This window comes from Phalangium opilio, unplaced genomic scaffold, assembly GCF_054372755.1.
Source record: "Phalangium opilio isolate 3A_F unplaced genomic scaffold, DU_Popi_V2 ptg000015l_1, whole genome shotgun sequence".
NCBI classification, from domain to species: domain Eukaryota; kingdom Metazoa; phylum Arthropoda; class Arachnida; order Opiliones; family Phalangiidae; genus Phalangium; species Phalangium opilio.
The window spans coordinates 1,267,133-1,290,359 of NW_028324150.1; the positions used below are offsets into that span (position 1 = coordinate 1,267,133).

The 23,227-nt window shown below is 44.9% G+C and overlaps 1 non-coding gene across 1 annotated transcript; it reads right to left on the reverse strand.

The window, feature by feature from the left end:
- Nucleotides 1-2,713: 2,713 nt before the first annotated feature.
- TRNAH-GUG (transfer RNA histidin (anticodon GUG)) lies at nucleotides 2,714-2,786 on the reverse strand. Its single transcript has one exon. It is a non-coding gene; the product is annotated as a tRNA-His (tRNA).
- Between the last annotated feature and the right edge of the window lie 20,441 nt (nucleotides 2,787-23,227).

Below are 23,227 nucleotides of genomic sequence, written 5' to 3' on the forward strand. Positions count from 1 at the left end.
GCAAACAACGATCGTCAAGTACTGTGGAAAAATATTTCCTTTTTACGTTACTTCTAAGACTTCAAAACAACGCTCCCGGGTGGGCTCGAACCACCATCCTTTCGGTTAACAGCCGAACACGCTAACCATTGCGCCACGGAAGCTTAGGCAAACAACGATCGTCAAGTACTGTGGAAAAATATTTCCTTTTTACGTTACTTCTAAGACTTCAAAACAACGCTCCCGGGTGGGCTCGAACCACCATCCTTTCGCTTAACAGCCGAACGCGCTAACCACTGAGCCACGGAAGCTTTAGCATAGAATGATCGTCAAGTATTTTGGAAAAATATTTCCTTTTTACGTTACTTCTAAGACTTCAAAACAACGCTCCCGGGTGGGCTCGAACCACCATCCTTTCGGTTAACAGCCGAACACGCTAACCATTGTGCCACGGAAGCTTAGGCAAACAACGATCGTCAAGTACTGTGGAAATATATTTCCTTTTTACGTTACTTCTAAGACTTCAAAACAACGCTCCCGGGTGGGCTCGAACCACCATCCTCTCGCTTAACAGCCGAACGCGCTAACCACTGAGCCACGGAAGCTTTAGCATAGAATGATCGTCAAGTATTTTGGAAAAATATTTCCTTTTACGTTACTTCTAAGACTTCAAACCAACGCTCCCGTGTGGGCTCGAACCACCATCCTTTCGGTTAACAGCCGAACACGCTAACCATTGTGCCACGGAAGCTTAGGCAAACAACGATCGTCAAGTACTGTGGAAATATATTTCCTTTTTACGTTACTTCTAAGACTTCAAAACAACGCTCCCGGGTGGGCTCGAACCAGCAGCCTTTCGGTTAACAGCCGAACGCGCTAACCATTGCGCCACGGAAAATTAGGCAAACAACGATCGTCAAGTACTGTGGAAAAATATTTCCTTTTTACGTTACTTCTAAGACTTCAAAACAACGCTCCCGGGTGGGCTCGAACCACCAACCTTTCGATTAACAGCCGAACGCGCTAACTATTGCGCCACGGAAGCCTAGGCAAAGAATGATCTTCAAGTATTGTGGAAAAATATTTCCTTTTTACGTTACTTCTAAGACTTCAAAACAACGCTCCCGGGTGGGCTCGAACCACCATCCTTTCGGTTAACAGCCGAACGCGCTAACCACTGAGCCACGGAAGCTTAGGCAAACAACGATCGTCAAGTACTGTGGAAATATATTTCCTTTTTACGTTACTTCTAAGACTTCAAAACAACGCTCCCGGGTGGGCTCGAACCACCATCCTCTCGCTTAACAGCCGAGCGCGCTAACCACTGAGCCACGGAAGCTTTAGCATAGAATGATCGTCAAGTATTTTGGAAAAATATTTCCTTTTACGTTACTTCTAAGACTTCAAAACAACGCTCCCGGGTGGGCTCGAACCACCATCCTTTCGGTTAACAGCCGAACACGCTAACCATTGTGCCACGGAAGCTTAGGCAAACAACGATCGTCAAGTACTGTGGAAATATATTTCCTTTTTACGTTACTTCTAAGACTTCAAAACAACGCTCCCGGGTGGGCTCGAACCAGCAGCCTTTCGGTTAACAGCCGAACGCGCTAACCATTGCGCCACGGAAAATTAGGCAAACAACGATCGTCAAGTACTGTGGAAAAATATTTCCTTTTTACGTTACTTCTAAGACTTCAAAACAACGCTCCCGGGTGGGCTCGAACCACCAACCTTTCGATTAACAGCCGAACGCGCTAACTATTGCGCCACGGAAGCCTAGGCAAAGAATGATCTTCAAGTATTGTGGAAAAATATTTCCTTTTTACGTTACTTCTAAGACTTCAAAACAACGCTCCCGGGTGGGCTCGAACCACCATCCTTTCGGTTAACAGCCGAACGCGCTAACCACTGAGCCACGGAAGCTTAGGCAAACAACGATCGTCAAGTACTGTGGAAATATATTTCCTTTTTACGTTACTTCTAAGACTTCAAAACAACGCTCCCGGGTGGGCTCGAACCACCATCCTCTCGCTTAACAGCCGAGCGCGCTAACCACTGAGCCACGGAAGCTTTAGCATAGAATGATCGTCAAGTATTTTGGAAAAATATTTCCTTTTACGTTACTTCTAAGACTTCAAAACAACGCTCCCGGGTGGGCTCGAACCACCATCCTTTCGGTTAACAGCCGAACACGCTAACCATTGTGCCACGGAAGCTTAGGCAAACAACGATCGTCAAGTACTGTGGAAATATATTTCCTTTTTACGTTACTTCTAAGACTTCAAAACAACGCTCCCGGGTGGGCTCGAACCAGCAGCCTTTCGGTTAACAGCCGAACGCGCTAACCATTGCGCCACGGAAAATTAGGCAAACAACGATCGTCAAGTACTGTGGAAAAATATTTCCTTTTTACGTTACTTCTAAGACTTCAAAACAACGCTCCCGGGTGGGCTCGAACCACCAACCTTTCGATTAACAGCCGAACGCGCTAACTATTGCGCCACGGAAGCCTAGGCAAAGAATAATCTTCAAGTATTGTGGAAAAATATTTCCTTTTTACGTTACTTCTAAGACTTCAAAACAACGCTCCCGGGTGGGCTCGAACCACCATCCTTTCGGTTAACAGCCGAACGCGCTAACCACTGAGCCACGGAAGCTTAGGCAAACAACGATCGTCAAGTACTGTGGAAATATATTTCCTTTTTACGTTACTTCTAAGACTTCAAAACAACGCTCCCGGGTGGGCTCGAACCACCATCCTCTCGTTTCACAGCCGAACGCGCTAACCACTGAGCCACGGAAGCTTTAGCATAGAATGATCGTCAAGTATTTTGGAAAAATATTTCCTTTTACGTTACTTCTAAGACTTCAAAACAACGCTCCCGGGTGGGCTCGAACCACCATTCTTTCGCTTAACAGCCGAACACGCTAACCATTGTGCCACGGAAGCTTAGGCAAACAACGATCGTCAAGTACTGCGGAAATATATTTCCTTTTTACGTTACTTCTAAGACTTCAAAACAACGCTCCCGGGTGGGCTCGAACCAGCAGCCTTTCGGTTAACAGCCGAACGCGCTAACCATTGCGCCACGGAAAATTAGGCAAACAACGATCGTCAAGTACTGTGGAAAAATATTTCCTTTTTACGTTACTTCTAAGACTTCAAAACAACGCTCCCGGGTGGGCTCGAACCACCAACCTTTCGATTAACAGCCGAACGCGCTAACTATTGCGCCACGGAAGCCTAAGCAAAGAATGATCTTCAAGTATTGTGGAAAAATATTTCCTTTTTACGTTACTTCTAAGACTTCAAAACAACGCTCCCGGGTGGGCTCGAACCACCATCCTTTCGGTTAACAGCCGAACGCGCTAACCACTGAGCCACGGAAGCTTTAGCAAAGAATGATCGTCAAGTATTTTGGAAAAATATTTCCTTTTTACGTTACTTCTAAGACTTCAAAACAACCCTCCCGGGTGGGCTCGAACCACCATCCTTTCGGTTAACAGCCGAACACGCTAACCATTGCGCCACGGAAGCTTAGGCAAACAACGATCGTCAAGTACTGTGGAAAAATATTTCCTTTTTACGTTACTTCTAAGACTTCAAAACAACGCTCCCGGGTGGGCTCGAACCACCATCCTTTCGCTTAACAGCCGAACGCGCTAACCACTGAGCCACGGAAGCTTTAGCATAGAATGATCGTCAAGTATTTTGGAAAAATATTTCCTTTTTACGTTACTTCTAAGACTTCAAAACAACGCTCCCGGGTGGGCTCGAACCACCATCCTTTCGGTTAACAGCCGAACACGCTAACCATTGTGCCACGGAAGCTTAGGCAAACAACGATCGTCAAGTACTGTGGAAATATATTTCCTTTTTACGTTACTTCTAAGACTTCAAAACAACGCTCCCGGGTGGGCTCGAACCACCATCCTCTCGCTTAACAGCCGAACGCGCTAACCACTGAGCCACGGAAGCTTTAGCATAGAATGATCGTCAAGTATTTTGGAAAAATATTTCCTTTTACGTTACTTCTAAGACTTCAAAACAACGCTCCCGTGTGGGCTCGAACCACCATCCTTTCGGTTAACAGCCGAACACGCTAACCATTGTGCCACGGAAGCTTAGGCAAACAACGATCGTCAAGTACTGTGGAAATATATTTCCTTTTTACGTTACTTCTAAGACTTCAAAACAACGCTCCCGGGTGGGCTCGAACCAGCAGCCTTTCGGTTAACATCCGAACGCGCTAACCATTGCGCCACGGAAAATTAGGCAAACAACGATCGTCAAGTACTGTGGAAAAATATTTCCTTTTTACGTTACTTCTAAGACTTCAAAACAACGCTCCCGGGTGGGCTCGAACCACCAACCTTTCGATTAACAGCCGAACGCGCTAACTATTGCGCCACGGAAGCCTAGGCAAAGAATGATCTTCAAGTATTGTGGAAAAATATTTCCTTTTTACGTTACTTCTAAGACTTCAAAACAACGCTCCCGGGTGGGCTCGAACCACCATCCTTTCGGTTAACAGCCGAACGCGCTAACCACTGAGCCACGGAAGCTTAGGCAAACAACGATCGTCAAGTACTGTGGAAATATATTTCCTTTTTACGTTACTTCTAAGACTTCAAAACAACGCTCCCGGGTGGGCTCGAACCACCATCCTCTCGCTTAACAGCCGAGCGCGCTAACCACTGAGCCACGGAAGCTTTAGCATAGAATGATCGTCAAGTATTTTGGAAAAATATTTCCTTTTACGTTACTTCTAAGACTTCAAAACAACGCTCCCGGGTGGGCTCGAACCACCATCCTTTCGGTTAACAGCCGAACACGCTAACCATTGTGCCACGGAAGCTTAGGCAAACAACGATCGTCAAGTACTGTGGAAATATATTTCCTTTTTACGTTACTTCTAAGACTTCAAAACAACGCTCCCGGGTGGGCTCGAACCAGCAGCCTTTCGGTTAACAGCCGAACGCGCTAACCATTGCGCCACGGAAAATTAGGCAAACAACGATCGTCAAGTACTGTGGAAAAATATTTCCTTTTTACGTTACTTCTAAGACTTCAAAACAACGCTCCCGGGTGGGCTCGAACCACCAACCTTTCGATTAACAGCCGAACGCGCTAACTATTGCGCCACGGAAGCCTAGGCAAAGAATAATCTTCAAGTATTGTGGAAAAATATTTCCTTTTTACGTTACTTCTAAGACTTCAAAACAACGCTCCCGGGTGGGCTCGAACCACCATCCTTTCGGTTAACAGCCGAACGCGCTAACCACTGAGCCACGGAAGCTTAGGCAAACAACGATCGTCAAGTACTGTGGAAATATATTTCCTTTTTACGTTACTTCTAAGACTTCAAAACAACGCTCCCGGGTGGGCTCGAACCACCATCCTCTCGCTTAACAGCCGAACGCGCTAACCACTGAGCCACGGAAGCTTTAGCATAGAATGATCGTCAAGTATTTTGGAAAAATATTTCCTTTTACGTTACTTCTAAGACTTCAAAACAACGCTCCCGGGTGGGCTCGAACCACCATTCTTTCGCTTAACAGCCGAACACGCTAACCATTGTGCCACGGAAGCTTAGGCAAACAACGATCGTCAAGTACTGCGGAAATATATTTCCTTTTTACGTTACTTCTAAGACTTCAAAACAACGCTCCCGGGTGGGCTCGAACCAGCAGCCTTTCGGTTAACAGCCGAACGCGCTAACCATTGCGCCACGGAAAATTAGGCAAACAACGATCGTCAAGTACTGTGGAAAAATATTTCCTTTTTACGTTACTTCTAAGACTTCAAAACAACGCTCCCGGGTGGGCTCGAACCACCATCCTTTCGGTTAACAGCCGAACGCGCTAACCACTGAGCCACGGAAGCTTTAGCATAGAATGATCGTCAAGTATTTTGGAAAAATATTTCCTTTTACGTTACTTCTAAGACTTCAAAACAACGCTCCCGGGTGGGCTCGAACCACCATTCTTTCGCTTAACAGCCGAACACGCTAACCATTGTGCCACGGAAGCTTAGGCAAACAACGATCGTCAAGTACTGCGGAAAAATATTTCCTTTTACGTTACTTCTAAGACTTCAAAACAACGCTCCCGGGTGGGCTCGAACCACCATCCTTTCGGTTAACAGCCGAACACGCTAACCATTGTGCCACGGAAGCTTAGGCAAACAACGATCGTCAAGTACTGTGGAAATATATTTCCTTTTTACGTTACTTCTAAGACTTCAAAACAACGCTCCCGGGTGGGCTCGAACCAGCAGCCTTTCGGTTAACAGCCGAACGCGCTAACCATTGCGCCACGGAAAATTAGGCAAACAACGATCGTCAAGTACTGTGGAAAAATATTTCCTTTTTACGTTACTTCTAAGACTTCAAAACAACGCTCCCGGGTGGGCTCGAACCACCAACCTTTCGATTAACAGCCGAACGCGCTAACTATTGCGCCACGGAAGCCTAGGCAAAGAATAATCTTCAAGTATTGTGGAAAAATATTTCCTTTTTACGTTACTTCTAAGACTTCAAAACAACGCTCCCGGGTGGGCTCGAACCACCATCCTTTCGGTTAACAGCCGAACGCGCTAACCACTGAGCCACGGAAGCTTAGGCAAACAACGATCGTCAAGTACTGTGGAAATATATTTCCTTTTTACGTTACTTCTAAGACTTCAAAACAACGCTCCCGGGTGGGCTCGAACCACCATCCTCTCGCTTAACAGCCGAACGCGCTAACCACTGAGCCACGGAAGCTTTAGCATAGAATGATCGTCAAGTATTTTGGAAAAATATTTCCTTTTACGTTACTTCTAAGACTTCAAAACAACGCTCCCGGGTGGGCTCGAACCACCATTCTTTCGCTTAACAGCCGAACACGCTAACCATTGTGCCACGGAAGCTTAGGCAAACAACGATCGTCAAGTACTGCGGAAATATATTTCCTTTTTACGTTACTTCTAAGACTTCAAAACAACGCTCCCGGGTGGGCTCGAACCAGCAGCCTTTCGGTTAACAGCCGAACGCGCTAACCATTGCGCCACGGAAAATTAGGCAAACAACGATCGTCAAGTACTGTGGAAAAATATTTCCTTTTTACGTTACTTCTAAGACTTCAAAACAACGCTCCCGGGTGGGCTCGAACCACCAACCTTTCGATTAACAGCCGAACGCGCTAACTATTGCGCCACGGAAGCCTAAGCAAAGAATGATCTTCAAGTATTGTGGAAAAATATTTCCTTTTTACGTTACTTCTAAGACTTCAAAACAACGCTCCCGGGTGGGCTCGAACCACCATCCTTTCGGTTAACAGCCGAACGCGCTAACCACTGAGCCACGGAAGCTTTAGCAAAGAATGATCGTCAAGTATTTTGGAAAAATATTTCCTTTTTACGTTACTTCTAAGACTTCAAAACAACCCTCCCGGGTGGGCTCGAACCACCAACCTTTCGATTAACAGCCGAACGCGCTAACTATTGCGCCACGGAAGCCTAGGCAAAGAATGATCGTCAAGTACTGTGGAAAAATATTTCCTATTTACGTTACTTCTAAGACTTCAAAACAACGCTCCCGGGTGGGCTCGAACCAGCAGCCTTTCGGTTAACAGCCGAACGCGCTAACCATTGCGCCACGGAAAATTAGGCAAACAACGATCGTCAAGTACTGTGGAAAAATATTTCCTATTTACGTTACTTCTAAGACTTCAAAACAACGCTCCCGGGTGGGCTCGAACCACCAACCTTTCGGTTAACTGCCGAACGCGCTAACCATTACGCCACGGAAGCTTAGGGAAAGTATGACCTTCAAGTATTGTGGAAAAATATTTCCTTTTTACGTTTTTTCTAAGACTTCAAAACAACGCTCCCGGGTGGGCTCGAACCACCATCCTTTCGTTTAACAGCCGAACACGCTAACCATTGCGCCACGGAAGCCTAGGCAAAGAATGATCTTCAAGTATTGTGGAAAAATATTTCCTTTTTACGTTACTTCTAAGACTTCAAAACAACGCTCCCGGGTGGGCTCGAACCACCATCCTTTCGGTTAACAGCCGAACGCGCTAACCATTGCGCCACGGAAAATTAGGCAAACAACGATCGTCAAGTACTGTGGAAAAATATTTCCTTTTTACGTTACTTCTAAGACTTCAAAACAACGCTCCCGGGTGGGCTCGAACCACCATGCTTTCGTCTAACAGCCGAACACGCTAACCATTGTGCCACGGAAGCTTAGGCAAACAACGATCGTCAAGTACTCTGGAAAAATATTTCCTTTTTACGTTACTTCTAAGACTTCAAAACAACGCTCCCGGATGGGCTTGAACCACCATCCTTTCGGTTAACAGCCGAACGCGCCAATCATTGAGCCACGGAAGCTTTGGCAAAGAATGATCGTAGAGTATTTTGGAAAAATATTTCCTTTTTACGTTACTTCTAAGACTTCAAAACAACGCTCCCGGGTGGGCTCGAACCACCATCCTTTCGGTTAACAGCCGAACACGCTAACCATTGTGCCACGGAAGCTTAGGCAAACAACGATCGTCAAGTACTGTGGAAAAATATTTCCTTTTTACGTTACTTCTAAGACTTCAAAACAACGCTCCCGGGTGGGCTCGAACCAGCAGCCTTTCGGTTAACAGCCGAACGCGCTAACCATTGCGCCACGGAAAATTAGGCAAACAACGATCGTCAAGTACTGTGGAAAAATATTTCCTATTTACGTTACTTCTAAGACTTCAAAACAACGCTCCCGGGTGGGCTCGAACCACCAACCTTTCGGTTAACTGCCGAACGCGCTAACCATTACGCCACGGAAGCTTAGGGAAAGTATGACCTTCAAGTATTGTGGAAAAATATTTCCTTTTTACGTTTTTTCTAAGACTTCAAAACAACGCTCCCGGGTGGGCTCGAACCACCATCCTTTCGTTTAACAGCCGAACACGCTAACCATTGCGCCACGGAAGCCTAGGCAAAGACTGATCTTCAAGTATTGTGGAAAAATATTTCCTTTTTACGTTACTTCTAAGACTTCAAAACAACGCTCCCGGGTGGGCTCGAACCACCATCCTTTCGGTTAACAGCCGAACGCGCTAACCATTGCGCCACGGAAAATTAGGCAAACAACGATCGTCAAGTACTGTGGAAAAATATTTCCTTTTTACGTTACTTCTAAGACTTCAAAACAACGCTCCCGGGTGGGCTCGAACCACCATCCTTTCGGTTAACAGCCGAACACGCTAACCATTGTGCCACGGAAAATTAGGCAAACAACGATCGTCAAGTACTGTGGAAAAATATTTCCTTTTTACGTTACTTCTTAGACTTCAAAACAACGCTCCCGGGTGGGCTCGAACCACCAACCTTTCGATTAACAGCCGAACGCGCTAACTATTGCGCCACGGAAGCCTAGGCAAAGAATGATCTTCAAGTATTGTGGAAAAATATTTCCTTTTTACGTTACTTCTAAGACTTCAAAACAACGCTCCCGGGTGGGCTCGAACCACCAACCTTTCGATTAACAGCCGAACGCGCTAACTATTGCGCCACGGAAGCCTAGGCAAAGAATGATCTTCAAGTATTGTGGAAAAATATTTCCTTTTTACGTTACTTCTAAGACTTCAAAACAACGCTCCCGGGTGGGCTCGAACCACCATCCTTTCGGTTAACAGCCGAACGCGCTAACCACTGAGCCACGGAAGCTTAGGCAAACAACGATCGTCAAGTACTGTGGAAATATATTTCCTTTTTACGTTACTTCTAAGACTTCAAAACAACGCTCCCGGGTGGGCTCGAACCACCATCCTCTCGCTTAACAGCCGAACGCGCTAACCACTGAGCCACGGAAGCTTTAGCATAGAATGATCGTCAAGTATTTTGGAAAAATATTTCCTTTTACGTTACTTCTAAGACTTCAAAACAACGCTCCCGGGTGGGCTCGAACCACCATCCTTTCGCTTAACAGCCGAACACGCTAACCATTGTGCCACGGAAGCTTAGGCAAACAACGATCGTCAAGTACTGTGGAAATATATTTCCTTTTTACGTTACTTCTAAGACTTCAAAACAACGCTCCCGGGTGGGCTCGAACCAGCAGCCTTTCGGTTAACAGCCGAACGCGCTAACCATTGCGCCACGGAAAATTAGGCAAACAACGATCGTCAAGTACTGTGGAAAAATATTTCCTTTTTACGTTACTTCTAAGACTTCAAAACAACGCTCCCGGGTGGGCTCGAACCACCAACCTTTCGATTAACAGCCGAACGCGCTAACTATTGCGCCACGGAAGCCTAGGCAAAGAATGATCTTCAAGTATTGTGGAAAAATATTTCCTTTTTACGTTACTTCTAAGACTTCAAAACAACGCTCCCGGGTGGGCTCGAACCACCATCCTTTCGGTTAACAGCCGAACGCGCTAACCACTGAGCCACGGAAGCTTTAGCAAAGAATGATCGTCAAGTATTTTGGAAAAATATTTCCTTTTTACGTTACTTCTAAGACTTCAAAACAACCCTCCCGGGTGGGCTCGAACCACCAACCTTTCGATTAACAGCCGAACGCGCTAACTATTGCGCCACGGAAGCCTAGGCAAAGAATGATCGTCAAGTACTGTGGAAAAATATTTCCTATTTACGTTACTTCTAAGACTTCAAAACAACGCTCCCGGGTGGGCTCGAACCAGCAGCCTTTCGGTTAACAGCCGAACGCGCTAACCATTGCGCCACGGAAAATTAGGCAAACAACGATCGTCAAGTACTGTGGAAAAATATTTCCTATTTACGTTACTTCTAAGACTTCAAAACAACGCTCCCGGGTGGGCTCGAACCACCAACCTTTCGGTTAACTGCCGAACGCGCTAACCATTACGCCACGGAAGCTTAGGGAAAGTATGACCTTCAAGTATTGTGGAAAAATATTTCCTTTTTACGTTTTTTCTAAGACTTCAAAACAACGCTCCCGGGTGGGCTCGAACCACCATCCTTTCGTTTAACAGCCGAACACGCTAACCATTGCGCCACGGAAGCCTAGGCAAAGACTGATCTTCAAGTATTGTGGAAAAATATTTCCTTTTTACGTTACTTCTAAGACTTCAAAACAACGCTCCCGGGTGGGCTCGAACCACCATCCTTTCGGTTAACAGCCGAACGCGCTAACCATTGCGCCACGGAAAATTAGGCAAACAACGATCGTCAAGTACTGTGGAAAAATATTTCCTTTTTACGTTACTTCTAAGACTTCAAAACAACGCTCCCGGGTGGGCTCGAACCACCAACCTTTCGATTAACAGCCGAACGCGCTAACTATTGCGCCACGGAAGCCTAGGCAAAGAATGATCTTCAAGTATTGTGGAAAAATATTTCCTTTTTACGTTACTTCTAAGACTTCAAAACAACCCTCCCGGGTGGGCTCGAACCACCATCCTTTCGGTTAACAGCCGAACGCGCTAACCATTGCGCCACGGAAAATTAGGCAAACAACGATCGTCAAGTACTGTGGAAAAATATTTCCTTTTTACGTTACTTCTAAGACTTCAAAACAACGCTCCCGGGTGGGCTCGAACCACCATCCTTTCGGTTAACAGCCGAACACGCTAACCATTGTGCCACGGAAGCTTAGGCAAACAACGATCGTCAAGTACTCTGGAAAAATATTTCCTTTTTACGTTACTTCTAAGACTTCAAAACAACGCTCCCGGATGGGCTTGAACCACCATCCTTTCGGTTAACAGCCGAACGCGCCAATCATTGAGCCACGGAAGCTTTGGCAAAGAATGATCGTAGAGTATTTTGGAAAAATATTTCCTTTTTACGTTACTTCTAAGACTTCAAAACAACGCTCCCGGGTGGGCTCGAACCACCATCCTTTCGGTTAACAGCCGAACACGCTAACCATTGTGCCACGGAAGCTTAGGCAAACAACGATCGTCAAGTACTGTGGAAAAATATTTCCTTTTTACGTTACTTCTAAGACTTCAAAACAACGCTCCCGGGTGGGCTCGAACCACCATCCTTTCGGTTAACAGCCGAACACGCTAACCATTGTGCCACGGAAGCTTAGGCAAACAACGATCGTCAAGGACTGTGGAAATATATTTCCTTTTTACGTTACTTCTAAGACTTCAAAACAACGCTCCCGGGTGGGCTCGAACCAGCAGCCTTTCGGTTAACAGCCGAACGCGCTAACCATTGCGCCACGGAAAATTAGGCAAACAACGATCGTCAAGTACTGTGGAAAAATATTTCCTATTTACGTTACTTCTAAGACTTCAAAACAACGCTCCCGGGTGGGCTCGAACCACCAACCTTTCGGTTAACTGCCGAACGCGCTAACCATTACGCCACGGAAGCTTAGGGAAAGTATGACCTTCAAGTATTGTGGAAAAATATTTCCTTTTTACGTTTTTTCTAAGACTTCAAAACAACGCTCCCGGGTGGGCTCGAACCACCATCCTTTCGTTTAACAGCCGAACACGCTAACCATTGCGCCACGGAAGCCTAGGCAAAGACTGATCTTCAAGTATTGTGGAAAAATATTTCCTTTTTACGTTACTTCTAAGACTTCAAAACAACGCTCCCGGGTGGGCTCGAACCACCATCCTTTCGGTTAACAGCCGAACGCGCTAACCATTGCGCCACGGAAAATTAGGCAAACAACGATCGTCAAGTACTGTGGAAAAATATTTCCTTTTTACGTTACTTCTAAGACTTCAAAACAACGCTCCCGGGTGGGCTCGAACCACCATCCTTTCGGTTAACAGCCGAACACGCTAACCATTGTGCCACGGAAGCTTAGGCAAACAACGATCGTCAAGTACTCTGGAAAAATATTTCCTTTTTACGTTACTTCTAAGACTTCAAAACAACGCTCCCGGATGGGCTTGAACCACCATCCTTTCGGTTAACAGCCGAACGCGCCAATCATTGAGCCACGGAAGCTTCGGCAAAGAATGATCGTAGAGTATTTTGGAAAAATATTTCCTTTTTACGTTACTTCTAAGACTTCAAAACAACGCTCCCGGGTGGGCTCGAACCACCATCCTTTCGGTTAACAGCCGAACACGCTAACCATTGTGCCACGTAAGCTTAGGCAAACAACGATCGTCAAGTACTGTGGAAAAATATTTCCTTTTTACGTTACTTCTAAGACTTCAAAACAACGCTCCCGGGTGGGCTCGAACCACCATCCTTTCGGTTAACAGCCGAACACGCTAACCATTGTGCCACGGAAGCTTTAGCATCGAATGATCGTCTAGTATTGTGGAAAAATATTTCCTTTTTACGTTACTTCTAAGACTTCAAAACAACGCTCCCGGGTGGGCTCGAACCACCATCCTTTCGGTTAACAGCCGAACACGCTAACCATTGTGCCACGGAAGCTTAGGCAAACAACGATCGTCAAGTACTGTGGAAATATATTTCCTTTTTACGTTACTTCTAAGACTTCAAAACAACGCTCCCGGGTGGGCTCGAACCACCATCCTTTCGGTTAACAGCCGAACGCGCTAACCATTGCGCCACGGAAAATTAGGCAAACAACGATCGTCAAGTACTGTGGAAAAATATTTCCTTTTTACGTTACTTCTAAGACTTCAAAACAACGCTCCCGGGTGGGCTCGAACCACCATCCTTTCGGTTAACAGCCGAACACGCTAACCATTGTGCCACGGAAAATTAGGCAAACAACGATCGTCAAGTACTGTGGAAAAATATTTCCTTTTTACGTTACTTCTTAGACTTCAAAACAACGCTCCCGGGTGGGCTCGAACCACCAACCTTTCGATTAACAGCCGAACGCGCTAACTATTGCGCCACGGAAGCCTAGGCAAAGAATGATCTTCAAGTATTGTGGAAAAATATTTCCTTTTTACGTTACTTCTAAGACTTCAAAACAACGCTCCCGGGTGGGCTCGAACCACCAACCTTTCGATTAACAGCCGAACGCGCTAACTATTGCGCCACGGAAGCCTAGGCAAAGAATGATCTTCAAGTATTGTGGAAAAATATTTCCTTTTTACGTTACTTCTAAGACTTCAAAACAACGCTCCCGGGTGGGCTCGAACCACCATCCTTTCGGTTAACAGCCGAACGCGCTAACCACTGAGCCACGGAAGCTTAGGCAAACAACGATCGTCAAGTACTGTGGAAATATATTTCCTTTTTACGTTACTTCTAAGACTTCAAAACAACGCTCCCGGGTGGGCTCGAACCACCATCCTCTCGCTTAACAGCCGAACGCGCTAACCACTGAGCCACGGAAGCTTTAGCATAGAATGATCGTCAAGTATTTTGGAAAAATATTTCCTTTTACGTTACTTCTAAGACTTCAAAACAACGCTCCCGGGTGGGCTCGAACCACCATCCTTTCGCTTAACAGCCGAACACGCTAACCATTGTGCCACGGAAGCTTAGGCAAACAACGATCGTCAAGTACTGTGGAAATATATTTCCTTTTTACGTTACTTCTAAGACTTCAAAACAACGCTCCCGGGTGGGCTCGAACCAGCAGCCTTTCGGTTAACAGCCGAACGCGCTAACCATTGCGCCACGGAAAATTAGGCAAACAACGATCGTCAAGTACTGTGGAAAAATATTTCCTTTTTACGTTACTTCTAAGACTTCAAAACAACGCTCCCGGGTGGGCTCGAACCACCAACCTTTCGATTAACAGCCGAACGCGCTAACTATTGCGCCACGGAAGCCTAGGCAAAGAATGATCTTCAAGTATTGTGGAAAAATATTTCCTTTTTACGTTACTTCTAAGACTTCAAAACAACGCTCCCGGGTGGGCTCGAACCACCATCCTTTCGGTTAACAGCCGAACGCGCTAACCACTGAGCCACGGAAGCTTTAGCAAAGAATGATCGTCAAGTATTTTGGAAAAATATTTCCTTTTTACGTTACTTCTAAGACTTCAAAACAACCCTCCCGGGTGGGCTCGAACCACCAACCTTTCGATTAACAGCCGAACGCGCTAACTATTGCGCCACGGAAGCCTAGGCAAAGAATGATCGTCAAGTACTGTGGAAAAATATTTCCTATTTACGTTACTTCTAAGACTTCAAAACAACGCTCCCGGGTGGGCTCGAACCAGCAGCCTTTCGGTTAACAGCCGAACGCGCTAACCATTGCGCCACGGAAAATTAGGCAAACAACGATCGTCAAGTACTGTGGAAAAATATTTCCTATTTACGTTACTTCTAAGACTTCAAAACAACGCTCCCGGGTGGGCTCGAACCACCAACCTTTCGGTTAACTGCCGAACGCGCTAACCATTACGCCACGGAAGCTTAGGGAAAGTATGACCTTCAAGTATTGTGGAAAAATATTTCCTTTTTACGTTTTTTCTAAGACTTCAAAACAACGCTCCCGGGTGGGCTCGAACCACCATCCTTTCGTTTAACAGCCGAACACGCTAACCATTGCGCCACGGAAGCCTAGGCAAAGACTGATCTTCAAGTATTGTGGAAAAATATTTCCTTTTTACGTTACTTCTAAGACTTCAAAACAACGCTCCCGGGTGGGCTCGAACCACCATCCTTTCGGTTAACAGCCGAACGCGCTAACCATTGCGCCACGGAAAATTAGGCAAACAACGATCGTCAAGTACTGTGGAAAAATATTTCCTTTTTACGTTACTTCTAAGACTTCAAAACAACGCTCCCGGGTGGGCTCGAACCACCAACCTTTCGATTAACAGCCGAACGCGCTAACTATTGCGCCACGGAAGCCTAGGCAAAGAATGATCTTCAAGTATTGTGGAAAAATATTTCCTTTTTACGTTACTTCTAAGACTTCAAAACAACCCTCCCGGGTGGGCTCGAACCACCATCCTTTCGGTTAACAGCCGAACGCGCTAACCATTGCGCCACGGAAAATTAGGCAAACAACGATCGTCAAGTACTGTGGAAAAATATTTCCTTTTTACGTTACTTCTAAGACTTCAAAACAACGCTCCCGGGTGGGCTCGAACCACCATCCTTTCGGTTAACAGCCGAACACGCTAACCATTGTGCCACGGAAGCTTAGGCAAACAACGATCGTCAAGTACTCTGGAAAAATATTTCCTTTTTACGTTACTTCTAAGACTTCAAAACAACGCTCCCGGATGGGCTTGAACCACCATCCTTTCGGTTAACAGCCGAACGCGCCAATCATTGAGCCACGGAAGCTTTGGCAAAGAATGATCGTAGAGTATTTTGGAAAAATATTTCCTTTTTACGTTACTTCTAAGACTTCAAAACAACGCTCCCGGGTGGGCTCGAACCACCATCCTTTCGGTTAACAGCCGAACACGCTAACCATTGTGCCACGGAAGCTTAGGCAAACAACGATCGTCAAGTACTGTGGAAAAATATTTCCTTTTTACGTTACTTCTAAGACTTCAAAACAACGCTCCCGGGTGGGCTCGAACCACCATCCTTTCGGTTAACAGCCGAACACGCTAACCATTGTGCCACGGAAGCTTAGGCAAACAACGATCGTCAAGGACTGTGGAAATATATTTCCTTTTTACGTTACTTCTAAGACTTCAAAACAACGCTCCCGGGTGGGCTCGAACCAGCAGCCTTTCGGTTAACAGCCGAACGCGCTAACCATTGCGCCACGGAAAATTAGGCAAACAACGATCGTCAAGTACTGTGGAAAAATATTTCCTATTTACGTTACTTCTAAGACTTCAAAACAACGCTCCCGGGTGGGCTCGAACCACCAACCTTTCGGTTAACTGCCGAACGCGCTAACCATTACGCCACGGAAGCTTAGGGAAAGTATGACCTTCAAGTATTGTGGAAAAATATTTCCTTTTTACGTTTTTTCTAAGACTTCAAAACAACGCTCCCGGGTGGGCTCGAACCACCATCCTTTCGTTTAACAGCCGAACACGCTAACCATTGCGCCACGGAAGCCTAGGCAAAGACTGATCTTCAAGTATTGTGGAAAAATATTTCCTTTTTACGTTACTTCTAAGACTTCAAAACAACGCTCCCGGGTGGGCTCGAACCACCATCCTTTCGGTTAACAGCCGAACGCGCTAACCATTGCGCCACGGAAAATTAGGCAAACAACGATCGTCAAGTACTGTGGAAAAATATTTCCTTTTTACGTTACTTCTAAGACTTCAAAACAACGCTCCCGGGTGGGCTCGAACCACCATCCTTTCGGTTAACAGCCGAACACGCTAACCATTGTGCCACGGAAGCTTAGGCAAACAACGATCGTCAAGTACTCTGGAAAAATATTTCCTTTTTACGTTACTTCTAAGACTTCAAAACAACGCTCCCGGATGGGCTTGAACCACCATCCTTTCGGTTAACAGCCGAACGCGCCAATCATTGAGCCACGGAAGCTTCGGCAAAGAATGATCGTAGAGTATTTTGGAAAAATATTTCCTTTTTACGTTACTTCTAAGACTTCAAAACAACGCTCCCGGGTGGGCTCGAACCACCATCCTTTCGGTTAACAGCCGAACACGCTAACCATTGTGCCACGTAAGCTTAGGCAAACAACGATCGTCAAGTACTGTGGAAAAATATTTCCTTTTTACGTTACTTCTAAGACTTCAAAACAACGCTCCCGGGTGGGCTCGAACCACCATCCTTTCGGTTAACAGCCGAACACGCTAACCATTGTGCCACGGAAGCTTTAGCATCGAATGATCGTCTAGTATTGTGGAAAAATATTTCCTTTTTACGTTACTTCTAAGACTTCAAAACAACGCTCCCGGGTGGGCTCGAACCACCATCCTTTCGGTTAACAGCCGAACACGCTAACCATTGTGCCACGGAAGCTTAGGCAAACAACGATCGTCAAGTACTGTGGAAATATATTTCCTTTTTACGTTACTTCTAAGACTTCAAAACAACGCTCCCGGGTGGGCTCGAACCACCATCCTTTCGGTTAACAGCCGAACGCGCTAACCATTGCGCCACGGAAAATTAGGCAAACAACGATCGTCAAGTACTGTGGAAAAATATTTCCTTTTTACGTTACTTCTAAGACTTCAAAACAACGCTCCCGGGTGGGCTCGAACCACCATCCTTTCGGTTAACAGCCGAACACGCTAACCATTGTGCCACGGAAAATTAGGCAAACAACGATCGTCAAGTACTGTGGAAAAATATTTCCTTTTTACGTTACTTCTTAGACTTCAAAACAACGCTCCCGGGTGGGCTCGAACCACCAACCTTTCGATTAACAGCCGAACGCGCTAACTATTGCGCCACGGAAGCCTAGGCAAAGAATGATCTTCAAGTATTGTGGAAAAATATTTCCTTTTTACGTTACTTCTAAGACTTCAAAACAACGCTCCCGGGTGGGCTCGAACCACCAACCTTTCGATTAACAGCCGAACGCGCTAACTATTGCGCCACGGAAGCCTAGGCAAAGAATGATCTTCAAGTATTGTGGAAAAATATTTCCTTTTTACGTTACTTCTAAAGCTAGATTCCCACTCGACGGAAAACACGACGGAAACCCGGCAGAATGGGGTTCGACTAAAAAATCTTTACGCCGAGCCCGACGGAATTACCGTTCGGCCGGGCGTAAGTTGTGTTCTATTTTTTCGGTCGTGTTCGGCGTTACGCCGGCGTCTCAGCCAATGAAATTATCCCACTGACTACGGCATAAATTTCAAGTGCGCACGCATACGCGAGATAGATTTTATAGCCGCCATTTTTTGTGGTTGACCAAGGCTTAGCTTAAACATGCCACCAAGAAAGAAAAATGAAACTAATGGAAGTAAAAAGAGATTGGATGTTAATAGGAAAGAATTTAGTGAGGAGGCTAGAAAATATCCCTTCTTGTACGATCGAAGCGACAAGAGGACAAAGATACCAATTCAGAGTGTGAAATGGATGTTGTGGAAACCACTCAAATCTGTCACGTGACCCAAAAATATCTACCGCCAAACTAAAAATTCAGTCGTAGTGTGAACGGTCTACCGCTGGACGCCGGCGTAAGTTAAAATTTCTACCGTCGACTGCGTGATTTCCGCCGGGTTTTTTCGGTCGAGTGGAAATCTAGCTTAAGACTTCAAAACAACGCTCCCGGGTGGGCTCGAACCACCATCCTTTCGGTTAACAGCCGAACGCGCTAACCACTGAGCCACGGAAGCTTAGGCAAACAACGATCGTCAAGTACTGTGGAAATATATTTCCTTTTTACGTTACTTCTAAGACTTCAAAACAACGCTCCCGGGTGGGCTCGAACCACCATCCTCTCGCTTAACAGCCGAACGCGCTAACCACTGAGCCACGGAAGCTTTAGCATAGAATGATCGTCAAGTATTTTGGAAAAATATTTCCTTTTACGTTACTTCTAAGACTTCAAAACAACGCTCCCGGGTGGGCTCGAACCACCATCCTTTCGCTTAACAGCCGAACACGCTAACCATTGTGCCACGGAAGCTTAGGCAAACAACGATCGTCAAGTACTGTGGAAATATATTTCCTTTTTACGTTACTTCTAAGACTTCAAAACAACGCTCCCGGGTGGGCTCGAACCAGCAGCCTTTCGGTTAACAGCCGAACGCGCTAACCATTGCGCCACGGAAAATTAGGCAAACAACGATCGTCAAGTACTGTGGAAAAATATTTCCTTTTTACGTTACTTCTAAGACTTCAAAACAACGCTCCCGGGTGGGCTCGAACCACCAACCTTTCGATTAACAGCCGAACGCGCTAACTATTGCGCCACGGAAGCCTAGGCAAAGAATGATCGTAGAGTATTTTGGAAAAATATTTCCTTTTTACGTTACTTCTAAGACTTCAAAACAACGCTCCCGGGTGGGCTCGAACCACCATCCTTTCGGTTAACAGCCGAACACGCTAACCATTGTGCCACGTAAGCTTAGGCAAACAACGATCGTCAAGTACTGTGGAAAAATATTTCCTTTTTACGTTACTTCTAAGACTTCAAAACAACGCTCCCGGGTGGGCTCGAACCACCATCCTTTCGGTTAACAGCCGAACACGCTAACCATTGTGCCACGGAAGCTTTAGCATCGAATGATCGTCTAGTATTGTGGAAAAATATTTCCTTTTTACGTTACTTCTAAGACTTCAAAACAACGCTCCCGGGTGGGCTCGAACCACCATCCTTTCGGTTAACAGCCGAACACGCTAACCATTGTGCCACGGAAGCTTAGGCAAACAACGATCGTCAAGTACTGTGGAAATATATTTCCTTTTTACGTTACTTCTAAGACTTCAAAACAACAAACACTTTTCGAAAAGGCGTAATTTTATTTGGAAAAATATTTTAAAAAAATGCTTCATTTACTTTCCAAACAATATTAAGGACTAGACCTTTCTGGATTAAGGCCTTTTTTAAGTTCGCATGATCCGATTCCACTTGAGTAATCAATTTATGTAAGTCTTGGTCGGCGCCAACTAAGGCGTTGTCGTCCGCGTATTCGTTTGCTGTTGTGTATTGGGCACCGGGAGAGGGACCACGAGGGACCTCTTCCGTCTGGGCTTCCCCCGACTTGCTAATCTTTTTCTCTTGACAGTCGGGTGCTAGATGACCTGGTTTTTGGCATTTAAAGCATGTTATAACACGTGTAGATGGGTAGGCTAAAGCTAATTGACGACCCGGAGATTTTGATCTCTGATTATTATTCCTAGTAGAGGATCTTTGACATCTATAGGAGTTGTTAGCCCTATCTTGGCTCTAGAGTCCAACGGTTGTAAGGGATATTCCCATTGAGGAGAAGCAGGAGGATCACTAGGGCTTTGACAATGCCTGTACTTTTACTGTACATATTTATAATGGTGGGAGAGCCCCAGCCGCCAGGAGGGTGCAACCACGGCGACCCCAGCCGGTAAATCTACCTGCTGCACCTCTTCCCCGCCGTTCTCGAAATCCTCCGGGACCTGCTAACCCCCCTCCGGCTCCTCTTCCCCGCCGGCAGCGCGTTGCTCGCAACCCCCCGGGACCTGCTAATCCCGCTGCAGTCGTAGAAGTTGTTGAGCCTGCGCCTGCCGTCGAAGAACAAAATCCGGAGCATGCCAGAGGGGAAGCTGCGGTGCCGGCGGTCCGCGAAGTTCGCGAACCAGAACCACCAGCGCCTGCCCGAAGGGGGCCATGAAGGCCCAGGGCGGCAAATAGATAATTAATCTATAATTAATCTCAATTAAGTGAATTAACTCGGCCCTGATTGTCAAATAAAAAAAAAATAAAAAAAATTAACTCTCCATTAAAAAACCGCGTATAATTTGAGATGTGTAAAATTTTAAAATTAAATAGTTAAAAAGCTTTTACGGCTGGTCCAACTTAACCGGAGCAGAATATGCCACTAATAAAAAAATTAGATTTAATTAGGAATTATGTTCCTATCTCTATGATCAAAACCGGTTTCCCCCTATTTAAACCTAATTAAAAAAATTAAACAATGTAACATAAAAATTCTTTATTGTTTTGTAGCAAAAACAACCCTAATTTTTGCTCTGGAAGCGCTGTTGTACCAGACACTCCTGGTTAGTCGCTGTCAAAGGCGATGTTGGTGGGTACTCTAATAAGCTTGACGCTTGAACCATGGTGACGTCAAAATGGGATACAGTACAAGCGCCTCATATATCTATAAGTATCATCATAAGTTTATAAGATGTGTTTCATAAGTATGACACTACCTATACTTCGTAACACTAGAGACTTACTGAGAGCTAGTTCGAGAACGACGGCAGAATTGACTACACACGCGTTATTTCAGTCCATTTTCCTATTTTTGACAGCGCCTCACCAGAGAATCTTGGACGTTTCACCTACGTTATTATATCTCTCTTTTTTGAAGTAAAAATTTACGAATTATTAAAGCAGTATTCCAAGCATAGAGAATATGTATATGGTAAAGCAGATGACATTTTACATCCAATAAGAATGTGCCTTGGACACGTGAAATCAGTTAGCGGGGATAAAACAGGAAATTTAGTGTATATTACCAAATGTTTATTGATATTACTTTGGGAGAAATATAACCTTTATGTGTTTGAAACAGGCCAGTTGTCTACCCCTCAACTGTTAACCATATATTCTTATTAATAGAAACTGTCTTTGCAGAGAAAGACTAGAAAAAGTAAGGGATAAGTTTATAAATTAATTGCCTGAAGTGACAGATATTAAAATGTTGACTTTTGAAGAGATGATTTTAAACATTTAAAATTCGAAAAAAATTCTTATCTTATATTTAATATATAAATATCGTAGGCGTTGATAGGGGCGCTGTAATGTTTTCAACATGGCCGTTTCAACGGGGTATATAATGTGTTTATCGACATAGCGCAATTGAAGAATTAAGAATTTTAAATGTTGGCAAGTTTAAGGTAACATTATTTGAAATTTATATATACGCGAAGTACAACGAAGGGATTGAAAACGATGTCAAATAGAAGGAGAACAGATACATAAGTGCAAACACGTCGTATTATGTGGCAGTGGCTGCAAGTTTTATACAAACTTGTAGAGAAGACCAAGGCTTGACAATCGTAAAGCTTTACTTAAAATGTTTAATAAATAATAATAACTAGTTATCTTAAATAAATTTGAAAGAAATTGGTTTTTAATTTATTTAAGTTATCTTGCGCAAGGTGCTTCTAATTTTTTCATTCTAACTAGTTATCTTCTAGGGGCTTACCCTCATCAAATAATCGTAAATTGAAAGGTGAAGATGAATTCACTATTCATTGCTCTTGTAATGCACGATTAAGCGGAAAATGTAAATGTTGGAGTGGTTGGGGTGAAGGTATTAGTTTAATTAATAAAGCCGTTTGTTAAACATGAATGATTTAATCATTGAGTTGAGAAAATTACCACTAGAGTGGCCTTTGCGTTAAGCTGCCTATTGGGGGAACGGGGGAAAACTTTTAAAGCAATGGGACGGACGGACAGGCACCAAGTTTATCAAACGATGGTGTCGCCATCTCGAAAACCAACTTTAAATTTCCGCCTTTTACATGTATTCTTGAAATTAGTAAAATTTCCCGCCTTTTCTTTTAGTTCCCTTTTTTTGCACCGGGATGGCGCCACAAGCGCGTGATAGAGTTCATTTTGGTCTACATCCTTGCGGATGAAAGGCCACTCAAATGGTAATTTTCTCAACTCAATGGATTTAATAATGTTGGTTGTTACAAAGAAAAAGGTATCTTATTTGCTCTAGGGTTACGGGCTGACTGAGGAGCGCTCTGTTGGTTTTAACTAGGTTGGAGGTAATTTTTTTATGCGCTGGTGCTGCCATCTAAGACATTGTCAG